The sequence below is a fragment of the Oncorhynchus tshawytscha genome, linkage group LG12, assembly GCF_018296145.1.
Source record: "Oncorhynchus tshawytscha isolate Ot180627B linkage group LG12, Otsh_v2.0, whole genome shotgun sequence".
Classification (NCBI taxonomy): domain Eukaryota; kingdom Metazoa; phylum Chordata; class Actinopteri; order Salmoniformes; family Salmonidae; genus Oncorhynchus; species Oncorhynchus tshawytscha.
The window spans coordinates 39,275,904-39,289,204 of record NC_056440.1 but is presented as its reverse complement, the minus strand read 5'-3'; the positions used below and the strand labels follow the sequence as shown (position 1 = coordinate 39,289,204).

The following is a 13,301-nucleotide window of genomic DNA, read 5'->3' as shown; positions in this document are numbered from 1 at the left end:
ACACCCACCCGTAGCACACGCACCAGCAGGTGTATCTCACTGACCATCCCTAAAGCCAACACCTCATTTGGCCGCCTTTCCTTCCAGTTTTCTGCTGCCAGTGACTGGAACGAATTGAAAAAATCTCTCAAGTTGGAGACTTTTATTTCCCTCACCAACTTTAAACATCTGCTATCTGAGCAGCTAACCGATCGCTGCAGCTGTACATAGTCCATCGGTAAATAGCCCACCCAACTTACCTACCTCATCCCCATACTGTTTTTATTTATTTACTTTTCTGCTCTTTGCACATCAATATCTCTACCTGCACATGACCATTTGATCATTTCATTCCAGTGTTAATTTGCTAAATTGTAATTATTACCTCCTCATGCCTTTTGCACACAATGTATATAGACTCTTTTCTTTTTCTACTGTGTTATTGACTTGTTTATTGTTTACTCCATGTGTAACTCTGTGTTCTTGTCTGTTCACGCTGCTATGCTTTATCTTGGCCAGGTCACAGTTGTAAATGAGAACTTGTTCTCAACTAGCCTACCTGGTTAAATAAAGGTGAAATAAATAAATACAATTTTAAAAAATATACATCTCCTATGTCTGTCTCTACGAGGCAGCTCTAACAACAACAGCTATTCATCTACATCTATGTCTGTCTCTACGAGGCAGATCTAACATCAACAGCTATTCATCTACATCTCCTATGTCTGTCTCTACGAGGCAGCTCTAACAACAGCTATAAATCTACATCTATCTCTGTCTCTACGAGGCAGCTCTAACATCAACAGCTATTCATCTACATCTCCTATGTCTGTCTCTACGAGGCAGCTCTAACATCAACAGCTATTCCTCTACATCTCCTATGTCTGTCTCTACGAGGCAGCTCTAACATCAACAGCTATTCATCTACATTTCCTATGTCTGTCTCTACGAGGCAGCTCTAACATCAACAGCTATTCATCTACATCTCCTATGTCTGGCTCTACGAGGCAGCTCTAACATCAACAGCTATTCATCTACTCTACTACTCACCATCATCAGTTTAAACCTGGGAAACGTTTTAACATCCAACGGTGTAGGTGGTTTGACCATTTGTAATTACGGCAGGACTTTACATAAATGGTCAGTCTGTGATTTCCACATCCATTTTTTGACTTGTAAATGATTGATATACACCCATTGATTCCTGAAGAATATAACTTATAACTCATGGGCTTAGTTCAATTGTCGTACCCCATCAGATCCCAAAATATAAGCTTGATTGACTTCTTTGTTTGTAGGCAATATAGGTCTTCAACACTGTTTAGCATCAAAATATGGTTATAATTATAAATGTGGAGCTCATGGATGGTCAGTCCTTGTAATTCTATACATTTGAGAGTGACTACATTTCTCCAACCCCATCGCTCAGCTATTTAACAAAACACTGACGGGGTGAACGCTTTACTGTTAATGGAACTGCAGATTGCCCTTCAAGAGCCTGCAGGTATAATGGTTTAAAAACCCATTATAAGCACTATAAGCCTTTATAATGTCTAATAAACCACAGACTACTGTTCCAGTTCATACTTCCTACACCCATGTCTTGATTCTGTGGTTCGGTCTTCACAGTGTTCAGTGCTGAAAATCCATGCAGACAAACACAACAAGGCTGATTATTCATTTATATAAATACTCTCAAAGCAACAATTGTCATTTTCAGAGGATATTTCATTAGGCATCCACAAAGAAGAAACTAGTTGAGAGGGGGAGAAACAGACAGATGGACGGACGGACGGACAGGACAAGACCAGACAGAGAGAGAGAGAGAGAGAGAGAGAGTGAGAGAGGGTAAGGGAGAAAGGGGGTAAGGGAGAAACATGGACAAACAGAGAGAAGGGGTAAGGGAGAGAAACAGACAAACAGAGAGAAGGGGTAAGGGAGAGAAACAGACATGGTTTGAGAAAGGAAAGGGAGAAATAAAGAGCGAGAGATTCAAGCGAGAGAGGGTAAGGAATTTGGTGCAGAGGAAGGGCTGACAGGTTGCTGATGGAAAATGAGAGGTGTTTGTGTGTGTACGAGCGAGCGAGAGAGAGAGGAGAGGAAACTGAGCTGCACTTCCTAACCTCCTGCCCAATGTATGACCATATTAGAGAGACATATTTCCCTCAGATTACACAGATCCACAAAGAATTCGAAAACAAATCCAATTTTGATAAACTCCCATATCTACTGGGTGAAATTCCAGTGTGCCATCACAGCAGCAAGATTTGTGACCTGTTGCCACAAGAAAAGAGCAACCAGTGAAGAACAAACACCATTGTAAATACAACCCATATTTATGCTTATTTATTTTCCCTTGTTCACTTGAACCATTTGTACATTGTTACAATGCATATATATATATATATATATATATATATATATATATATATATATATACATTTGTAATGTCTTTATTGTTTTGAAACTTCTGTATGTGTAATGTTTACTGTTCATTTTTATTGTTTATTTCACTTTTGTATATTATCTTAATCACTTGCTTTGGCAATGTTAACACATGTTTCCCATGCCAATAAAGCCCCTTGAATTGAATTGAGAGAAGAGGAGGGCGGATCAGCATGAGAGGGTAGGGGGGTTGAAGGGTCAATGAGGACACAGAAGGATCACAGAGTGGTCACATGAAGCTCAGACAGAAGAGGCCAGGATCAGAGGGGATCACGGACACTTGGGAGAAAACAACAAGACACAACCCACCCTGGGGACACGATACAGAGAGAACCAGTAAAACACAAATCTACAGTACATAAACCATCCATAGGGAATAGAGACCCCACACACTCACATGACCAGCCCTACTGACACACTAACAGCTATCCCTACAGGTGTGCAGGGTGTCACAGAGTTTGTTGACCCCCTAAAGGACTAGGGTGAAGCATGGGAAAAATACTGTGTGTGTGGCTATTGACCAAGGGTAAAAGCAAGGCAACTTGAACCCCAACCCCCAGATGGGTCACTTTGCTACAATGCTGTTATGTTACCAACTACGTTTTACTCCCATAACCACATGAACTACAACCAAATGTTCCCTCTCATTTTCTTCAGCACGGGGGCAAATTTCAGGTCTGCTGAAAGCAAACTTGAACTTCATGAAAATGTTGTGCCACTTCCGGTGGGCATTTACTGTGAACCCCGAGGCTGTAGCCGCTTTAAGTTACACGTTTTAACAGTGGCCAAGTAGGCTATTTGATCATAATGTAGGCCGACCAGAGAGGCCTACCATCAAAAACAATGGAGAAAATGCTTCCCATAACATTTTAACCTGGAAATAGCTGTTCTATCATTCAGCCTACAGTAGCAGCCAATGTGTGTTGTTCAATGTAGGCCTACAATCTACTTAGGGCTTGACAATTGCCAGGTTAAATAAAGGTAAAATTTAAAAATTTTTTAAAAACAACCTGTTTATCCACTTGTGTTTCAGACAAGGTGACTGGAAATGTGTTTGATTCAAGACACCACTTTACAAAATAAAATGCATTATTATTCCCGTACCATTGTTACAGAGAATCAGACAAATGACGCAACGCTCTGCCTATTGGCTACTTTGCTTTTTCAAGATGTCTCAAAATACAACATTGCCCCTTTAAGAAACCAAAAAAAAAAATCGCTTTCCCGACTTGATTTTCAACGACGACTAGAAATGCACAAATGTTGTGCTCTTGTTAGAAGCAACCACTCCCTCGTTGTTGACCCCTCATACTGTAGCCTAAACGCAGTCCAGTTCAAAGTGAATGGCACAGATATATAGTGCATTCGGAAAGTATTCAGACACCTTCACTTTGCCCATATTTTGTTGTTACAGCCTTATTCTAAAATTGATTACATTGATGGGGGGGGGACAACAATCTACAAACAATACCCCATAATGACCAAGAAAAAACAGGTTTTTAGCATTTTTGCAAATTTATTAAATAGAAAAATTAAATATCATATTTACAGAAGTAATCAGACCCTTGACTCAGTACTTTATTGAAGCACATTTGGCAGTGATTAAAGCCTCGGGTCTTCTTGGGTATGACGCTACAAGCCTGGCACACCTGTATTTGGGGAGTTTCTCCCATTCTTCTCTGCAGATCCTCTCAAGCGCTGTCAGGTTGGATGTGGATTGTTGTTGCACAGCTATTTTCAGATTGGATTCAAGTCCGGGCTCTGGCTGGGCCACTCAAGGACATTCAGAGACTTGTCTCGAAGTCACTCCTGCATTGTTTTGGCTGTGTGCTTATGGTTGTTGTCCTGTTGAAAGTTGAACCTTCGCCCCAGTGTGAGGTCCTGAGCGCTCTGGAGCAGGTTTTCATCAAAGATCTCTGTACTTTGCTCCATTCATCTTTCCCTCAATCCTGACTAGTCTCCCAGTCCCTGCCGCTGAAAAACATCCCCACAGCATGATGCTGCCACCACCATGCTTCACCGTAGGGATGGTGCCAGGTTTCCTCCAGATGTGACGCTTGGCATTTAGGCCAAAGAGTTCCATCCTGACCAGAACATATTTTTCTCCATGGTCTGAGTACTTTAGGTGGAGTTTGGCAAACTCCAAGTGGGCTGTCATGTGCATTTTACTGAGGAGTGGCTTCCGTCGGGCCACTCTACAATTAAAAGGCCTGATTGGTGGAGTGCTGCAGAAATGGTTGTCCTTCTGGAAGGTTCTCCCATCTCCACGGAGGAACTCTGGAGCTCTGTCAAAGTGACCAACAGGTTTTTGTCACCTCCCTGACCAGGCCCTTCTCCCCCGATTGCTCAGTTTGGCCGGGCGGCCAGCTCTAGGAATAGTCTTGGTGGTTCCAAACTTCTTCCCTTTAAGAATGAGGAGGGCACTGTGTTCTTGGGGACCTTCAATACTGCAGAAATATTTTGGTATATAATCCCCAGATCTTTGCCTCGACCCAATCCTGTCTCGGAGCGCCGTGGACAATTCCGTCGATCCCCATGGCTTGGTTTTTACTCTGACATGCACTGTCAACTGTGGCACCTTATATAGACCGGTGTGTGCCTTTCCAAATCATGTCCAATCAATTGAATTTACCACAGGTGAACTCCAATCAAGTTGTAGAAACATCTCAAGGATGATCAAAGGAAACAGGATGCACTAAATTTCGAGTCTCACAGCAAAGGGTCTGAATACTTATGCAAATAAGGTATTCGTTTTTTAATATATTTGCAAAAATGTCTAAAAACCTGTTTTCGCTTTGTCATTATGGGGTATTGTGTGTAGATGGATTTATAAAAAATAAAAAAAACGTCAATTTTAGAGTAAGGCTACACGCAACAAAATGTGGAAAAAGTGAAGGAGTCTGAATACTTTCCAAATGCACTGTATATATGGCAATGGCTATTTGCATATAGGCTTACTTGAGCTCTGATTGGTTATGGCGCACAGGTCTGTGTAGAGTACGGGTCTGTCATGCCTGTCGATGCAATAGAACCCTACTCCAATGTCAAATTGGGTGTCAAATGAAAGCTAAGAGACTATATTTTTGAGAAATTAAGGCATATAGTATTATACATTTTTCAACCATTTTCATACCCCAAAATTTGTAATAACCAACGGCTTTGATTTATGGTAACAGATGGAAAAGGGGTCTTGGACAACATCTACCAGAAAAAGTCATAAAAGGTATTATAAATACATAAATGTTTAGAACCCCTGCCAACTAATATCAACACTTAGATTTAGTTTTGTAGAAATTATTTGCTTTTGGTAAGTTTAGTTAACATTGCCATGTGCCTTGTAATTCTGTTTAAAGATGTTTTTCCTATTTCTCTCCCTCATGAGGAGGAAGTATAATGAAAGTTCACAGAAGTAAAAGGTAAACCTACCGATGAGTTGTGTTTTTACTGATAACAACTTTGTTTATGAAGTGATTCAGAAGTAATAATTCTTAATAAAAAACAAACCAGTAACGGAATTACTGCAATTGAATTGGCTACAATGGGACAGAGTAGTCACAAACCACAGTTGGGTCACCTGCTACTGTCCTCCCGTCCACTGGCATACTGCTATGTTCAGCTCATTACCGGTTTATTTTCGCTTTTTGTCATCTGGTGGTCAAAGCATGTCACCTCTCCCGGCTCTTACTGATACCATGACACCTACCACCCATCCTCTTTCCATTTCTTGTAACAAGCATCCTCACCCACTGAGTAGCGACTGACACGGACGGCCATGGACGTTGAAAAGTAGTTGACATTTGGTCAGTCCACCCTGGGGGACCAAATCTGAACCAATCATAGACGTCTATGTTTCACAAGTTTGGACAGCACAGTAATGTACAGTATTATACAACGGGTGGTTCTAATCCTGAATGCCGATGGGTAAAAACCACATTCCAGCCGGTGTATATTCCACAAGTTAATACCAGCTAAATCGATGACATTAAAAAGCCTATTTACTCGGTTTCATCTGACTGCGCAATCCATTGTCTCATCAGGCCAGCCAGGCACTTTATAAAATTGGTCTCCACTATAAAAAGCATCTAGACATTATCTAATTTCTTTTAGACTAACATTTGGTTTTCAACAGTGGAGATTTGTATAAACATTGTGGTCGGTCCGTCCGACATTTGCAACATGGTTTCAAAATTCTAGATGGATCTCCAGGTGTCCCATAGTAATGAATGTTTCGGGAGTCGGGACGAGACAGGCAGGCTGCTTTTCTCAGCCAGTCGAAATCATGAATCAGCGCAGCTAGTTTGCGGTCTTTCCAGCTTCCGTTTGATGTGATTGTGTTCGTTGTGTTCTAGATGGATTAAACGTATGTTTTTAACCTATTAACCTAAGCACTGCTGCGCGGGGGCTAGAGGCTGGCGCTCTATTGCTGCAGCTGCGGTGTGTGAGAGATGGGAGTGAGCAGACGGGGAGAGACGACAAGGTAACTTGGCTACAGCCGAGACGAGCTAACTTTTAGCAGCCACAATGTTGTTAATCATCCTAGTGCCCGTCTTGACTGGAGTAGCCCAGAGAAGCTAATCGAGGCCACATGCTGCGCTTTCTCTCAAACCCCCTTCATATAAAACAGTCATTTTATTCCATCTTGCATTGCATTAGTGAACTCTCACTCCACTTCCTACACATTGAGCCCATTAATCCCTTTGATTGGCCATCATAAGCAACAAGCTACACACATCCACTGGTCGGCTACTGCTTTTTTTAAATTAAAAAATATGTATAGATTTTTTTTTTAAATGGGGCGCACTGTGCACGTAAAAACTACACTGAAAAGTATTTTTATTAAATCAAATCATTTGAAATGTCATGGTATATCTGTGTGTAACAATGTCACATGGATGTTTTGATTTAGAAAAAGCCTTTGCAGTGTTAAAAATAGGCCTATAATTGTTTTTTCTTGCAAAAATGAACTCGTAAGTATTGGAACACAAATGCCTGTTTGATATTCGACTAACCGTGCCCATCCCATAGTATAATGTACTGTATTGTACTGTAAAGTACACATCTACTTTACTGTACTCTACTGTACTGAACTCCACTGTGATGTCCAAACTTGTGAAACACTTGTGAAACACAGTACAGTACGTCTATGATTGTTTCAGATTTGATCTGGTCCGGACCAACCAAAAGCCAGTGAGTATAATAATAGTCAAATATGCAAAATAAGGATATTGCCGAATTCTATTCAGGATACATCACCATGAAGAGAATGATATTCATAATTATGTATTTCTATAAAGTACAGATCAGAGACCCATGATGTAAATCCACTTCACCTACTGACGTTCAATAACCAAAACAAAAAAATATCAAATTCGAAGTGTCATAGCTTACACCCCATTCTTTCTGCAAGCATTTTTTAAATCTTAATTCAGAGCAGAGGGATAACAGTTTTCTGGAAACGTGGTCGCATAAACGAAGGGAGGCATTACCGTAATTCGGTAATCAAACATTGCATCTGCAAAGTTCTTACAGTAAATGTGTTTTTGTGAAATGTGTGTAAATTGTTCAACGTAATCTTTGTGCATAGAGTTGTATGGTTTGTTAAACTTTGAAATCAATGGTTTTTGTTTGGCAGCCCTACTAATGTACTGACCAATGATGTACAGTACCAGTCAAGTTTTTTAATTTTAAGTTGACTATTTTCTACATTGTAGAATAATAATGAACACATCAAAACTATGAAAAAACACACATGGAATCTATGTCCCTAGAATTTCTAAGCAAACAGCTGGAGGCAGGGCTTTCTCCTAGAGCTCCATTTTTATGGAATGGTCTGCCTACCCATGTGAGAGATGCAGACTCGGTCTCAACCTTTAAGTCTTTACTGAAGACTCATCTCTTCAGTGGGTCATATGATTGAGTGTAGTCTGGCCCAGGAGTGTGAAGGTGAACGGAATGGCTCTGGAGCAACAAACTGCCGTTGCTGTCTCTGCCTGGCCAGTTCCCCTCTCTCCACTGGGATTCTCTGCCTCTAACACTATTACAGGGGCTGAGTCACTGGCTTACTGGTGCTCTTCCATGCCGTCCCTAGGAGGGGTGCATCACTTGAGTGGGTTGAGTCACTGACGTGATCTTCCTGTCTGGGTTGGCGCCCCCCCTCTTACAATCTCCACCCGGCACAGCCAGAAGAGGACTGGCCACCCCTCATAGCCTGGTTCCTCTCTCAGTTCCTTCCTAGATTTTGGCCTTTCTAGGGAGTTTTTCCTAGCCACAGTGCTTCTACACCTGCATTTCTTGCTATATGGGGTTTTAGGCTGGGTTTCTGTACAGCACTTTGAGATAGCAGCTGATGTAAGAAGGGCTATATAAATACATTTGATTTGATGTAGTAACCAAAAAAAAAGTGTTAAACAAATCAAAATATATTTTATATTTGAGATTCTTCAAAGTAGCCACCCTTTGCCTTGATGACAGCTTTGCACACTCTTGGCATTCTCTCAACCAGCTTCATGAGGTCCTCACCTAGAATGAATTTCAATTAACAGGTGTGCCTTGTTAAAAGTTAATTTGTGGAATTTCTTTCCTTCTAAATGCGTTTGAGCCAATCAGTTGTGTTGTGACAAGGTAGGGGTGGTATACAGAAGACAGCCCTATTTGGTAAAAGACCAAGTCCATATTATGGCAAGAACAGGTCAAATAAGCAAAAATAAATGACAGTCCATCATTACTTTAAAACATGAAGGTCAGTCAATGTGGAAAATCTCAAGAACTTTCTTCAGGTGCAGTCGCAAAAACCATCAAGCGCTATGATGAAACTGGCTCTCATGAAGACTGCCACAGGAAAGGAAGACACAGAGTTACCTCTGCTGCAGAGGATAAGTTCATTAGAGTTAAATGCACCTAAGAAATTGCAACCCAAATAAATGCTTCACAGGGTTCAAGTAACAAACACATCAACATCAACTGTTCAGAGGAGAATGTGTGAATCAGGCCTTCGCGGTCTAATTCCTGCAAAGAAACCACTACTAAAGGACACCAATAAGAAGAGACTTGCTTGGGCAAAGAAACACGAGCAATAGACATTAGATCGGTGGAAATCTGTCCTTGGTCTGATGAGACCAAATTTGTGATTTTTGGTTCCAACCGCCGTGTCTTTGTGAGACGCAAAGTAGGTGAACAGATTATCTCCATGTGTGGTTCACACAGTGAAGCATGGAGGTGGTGGTGTGGGGGTGCTTTGCTCGTGACACTGTCTATGATTTATTTAGAATTCAAGCAATATTTAACCAGCATGGCTACCACAGCATTCTGCAGCGATAAGCCATCCCATCTGGTTTGCTCGTAGTGGGACTATGATTTGTTTTTCAACAGGACAATGACCCAACACACCTTCAGGCTGTGTAAGGGCTATTTGACCAAGACGATTGATGGAGTGCTGCATCAGATGACCTGGCCTCCACAATTGGTTACTACATGATTCCATATGTGTTATTTCGTAGTTTTTGTGTATTCACTATTATTCTACAATGTTGAAAATAGTAACAATAAAGAAAAACCCTTGAATGAGTAGGTGTGTCCAAACTTTTGACTGGTATTGTCAACAAGATGGGTTGACAAAGCAAGCGAACACTGAAAAGGCAATCCAGGGGAGCAGTGTTATGGACAACCAAACATGGCCACTGGTGGGTTTGCTTTACAAATAAAACCTCTGGGGGAACCCCACCCACAGTATTGGAAAAGTAATGTTATACCATCCTAATACTGTCCTCTCTCTTTAGGCCTCTTTGCCTTTATCCACCCCTTTCTATGTATCTCTGGGCACCATGTGGTGGTTCTTCATTAATTCATCGCCCCCTCCAGCCTCCCTGCAGTCCTCTTTCTCTCTGGAAATTAAACCCCACACCCTGCACTACTCTCTCCCCCCACTTACCAACCTCAAACCCTCCTCTCGCCCCCTCATCACGCTCTACCATCATCTCTCCTGTGTCACACAGGCGATCCTCCTAATCCAACCTACGGCTGTGTATGGCGGGGAGAGGACGGGACGGGGGCAGTCTCATCTAATCCCACCCCATCCACCCGGTCACTTCCCAGAGGAATCGCCCATGCTGTCTTCTCACAGACACACGCAAAAGACTGATTCCCTGACCTATCAATGTTTTTAATTTGCTGTTTTTAATTTTGTTATACTCTTGTGAATTCTATGGTTTTTACTAGATTACTTGTAGCTTTTCATGTTGTTTGTCTGTAATTTTTGTAATGACTTGGTGCTGCCTATCTTGCCCAGGACGCTCTTGAAAAAGAGATGTTAAATCCCAATGAGCCCTTCCTGGTTAAATAGAGAAAATGAAAAAAACACTCTCACCATCACTCACATCTCCTCATGCCATCCCAGCACCAGTCCTGCCTCCACACTACAACATCCATCCACAGAAAACTCACTGTGTTCATTAAGAGTGCGTGGGAGAGAGGGGTCTGAGTGGTGTGTGTGTGTGTTGGGCGGGGGCGGGGGGGGCTTTCACTCCCAAATCTCACACATGTAGTTAGACACACGTACACACCCTTGCACATACATAATACCATCTCACGTTCACACGCATTGTCGAGTCTCACCCGACAGTTGCACACAAACACAAACAGTCTGACCTTTCAGTCTGAATAGAAGAGCGAACAACTAAACTAATATGATGATTACTAGGGCTGTGACGATACCAATATGACAATATTTTTTCCATGGCAAAAAAATTGAAATACGAAGCAGACCAATTGAACCTGCGTGATTTAAAATATGTGCTACAGCTTGTAAAATAAATACATGTGACTCTGGATGACAACATGATGTTTGTTTCCAACATTAGAGCTGTTCTCCTAAAGAAGTCAAATACGCTTTGTGTTTTGTTTCCTTGACACGATACTAACGAGTATTGCGATGATGGTATCATCCTGGGGCTAATGATGATGTTAACGATAATGGCGACGATTGCGATGGAGAAGGTGACAGTGGTGATAACGATGATATGGAACTGATGCTGGTGAACCCTCATATGGATTAGTGTCATGGAGGGGTCCTGTCTAGGGTCTGCCTGGGCACATCTGATTACCATGCCAACCCTACCACACTCTCAAACATACACACACACACACACACACACAGGAAAAACTAAAATTGCACACACAAGCAAATATAAGCAAATGTAAAATAGAATGTTTTCCCACCACCCACACAAACATCAGTGTGATGCTGCGTCTTCCATTTCATTTTCCGTGAAAAAAAAAGAGCCACAGACACAAAGACACTCCAGGCCTAATCCTTACATAATCTCCTTCTGTTACCAAACACCAAACTCTGTTTACCATAAATATTTGTATCTTGCAAATATGAACTACAAAACAACTGGTTTAAAAAGGACAACATTTCTAACATCTCACTAGGTCTAATACATACCTGTTGATTTGTACATAAATGCTATTCACACAGCTCAAAGTGTCATATTTTCTAAGAACAGGACTTTTAGTAGGTTCTGGACTCACTACCAAATCCCTGGTTATAACCCCATTCCCTTCATTCATCAACAAGATGAGCAGGGCTCTCTAGTCTATGGTATGGAAACAGAGACATCTGGTGGTAAGAAATGAGACCACAGCTGAATGGAGAAAAGGACTCAAGTCTTCCTTACCTCACAAAAGCGGCTATGGGACTGCATAGTGTTCATTTAGGCACCAAACTGTAGAAAACTGACAAACAGCGAGGGGATTACTTGGATTGGACCAATGTAAAACGCATAATTGTGTTCACCATTGCAAACAGTCTAAAAATGTGTTCTGTTGCCTGCATTAGTAAATACTACACAGGAAGGGATTATCAGAGCTTGTCCAATAAGAAATGCTTGTTCTGTTTTCTGTTGCAAAAGGGTTTGCGACATAGTGCACTAAATGAATACAACCCGGAAGGTTGTCATGTTCTCTCATAGAACTCAAACAGATACTGTCCGATCAATACGCTCCAATCCCCACTTACCCAGAGAATGAGTTGAGAATGTGTTAAGTCATTTAAATGAAAAATGTCATCCTTAAATGGTATGAAACTTTGGCTATACTATAGTTGGTAAAGCTTTTCAAAGTGGAGATAGATTATGACGTGACAGGACTATTCAACATAGATATAGTAAAACATTAAATACAACATATAAAGTGTTGGTCCCATGTTTCATGAGCTGAAATAAAAGATTACAGAAATGTTCCATATGCACAAAAAGTTTCTCTCAAATGCTGTGCACAAATTTGTTTACATCCTTGTTAGTGAGCATCTCAAAAACTGAGCATCCCTGATTAAGCAGCATGATCATTACACAGGTGCACCTTGCGCTGGGGACAATAAAAAGCCACTAAAATGTTGTCACACAACACAATGTCACAGGTGACTCAAATTGAGGGAGTGTGCAATTGGCATGCTGACTGCAGGAATGTTCACTAGAGCTGTTGCCAGAGAATTGAATGTTCACTTCTCTACCATAAACCGCCTCCAACATCGTTTTAGAGAATTTGGCAGGACGCCCAACCGGCCTCGCAACTGCAGACCACGTGTAACCATACCAGCATAGGACCTCCACATCTGGCTTCTTCATCTGCGGGATCGTCTGAGACGAGCCACCCGGACAGCTGATGAAACTGGGGGTTTGCACAACTGAAGAATTTCTGCACAAATTGTCAGAAACCGTCTCAGGGAAGCTCATATGCATGCCCGTCGTCCTCACCAGACTCTTGACCTGACTGAAGTTCAGCGTCGTACCAGACTTCAGTGGGCAAATGCTCACCTTCGATTGCCACTGGCACCCTGGAGAAGTGTGCTCTTCACGGATGAATCCCGGTTTCAACTGTAC

General features: G+C 41.7%; 1 protein-coding gene across 7 annotated transcripts in view; it reads right to left on the bottom strand.

Annotated features, from left to right (window-relative positions):
* LOC112263250 (major facilitator superfamily domain-containing protein 3) overlaps positions 1-13,301 on the bottom strand; it is a 35,687-nt gene that overhangs the window by 19,835 nt on the left and 2,551 nt on the right. The window lies entirely within an intron of this gene.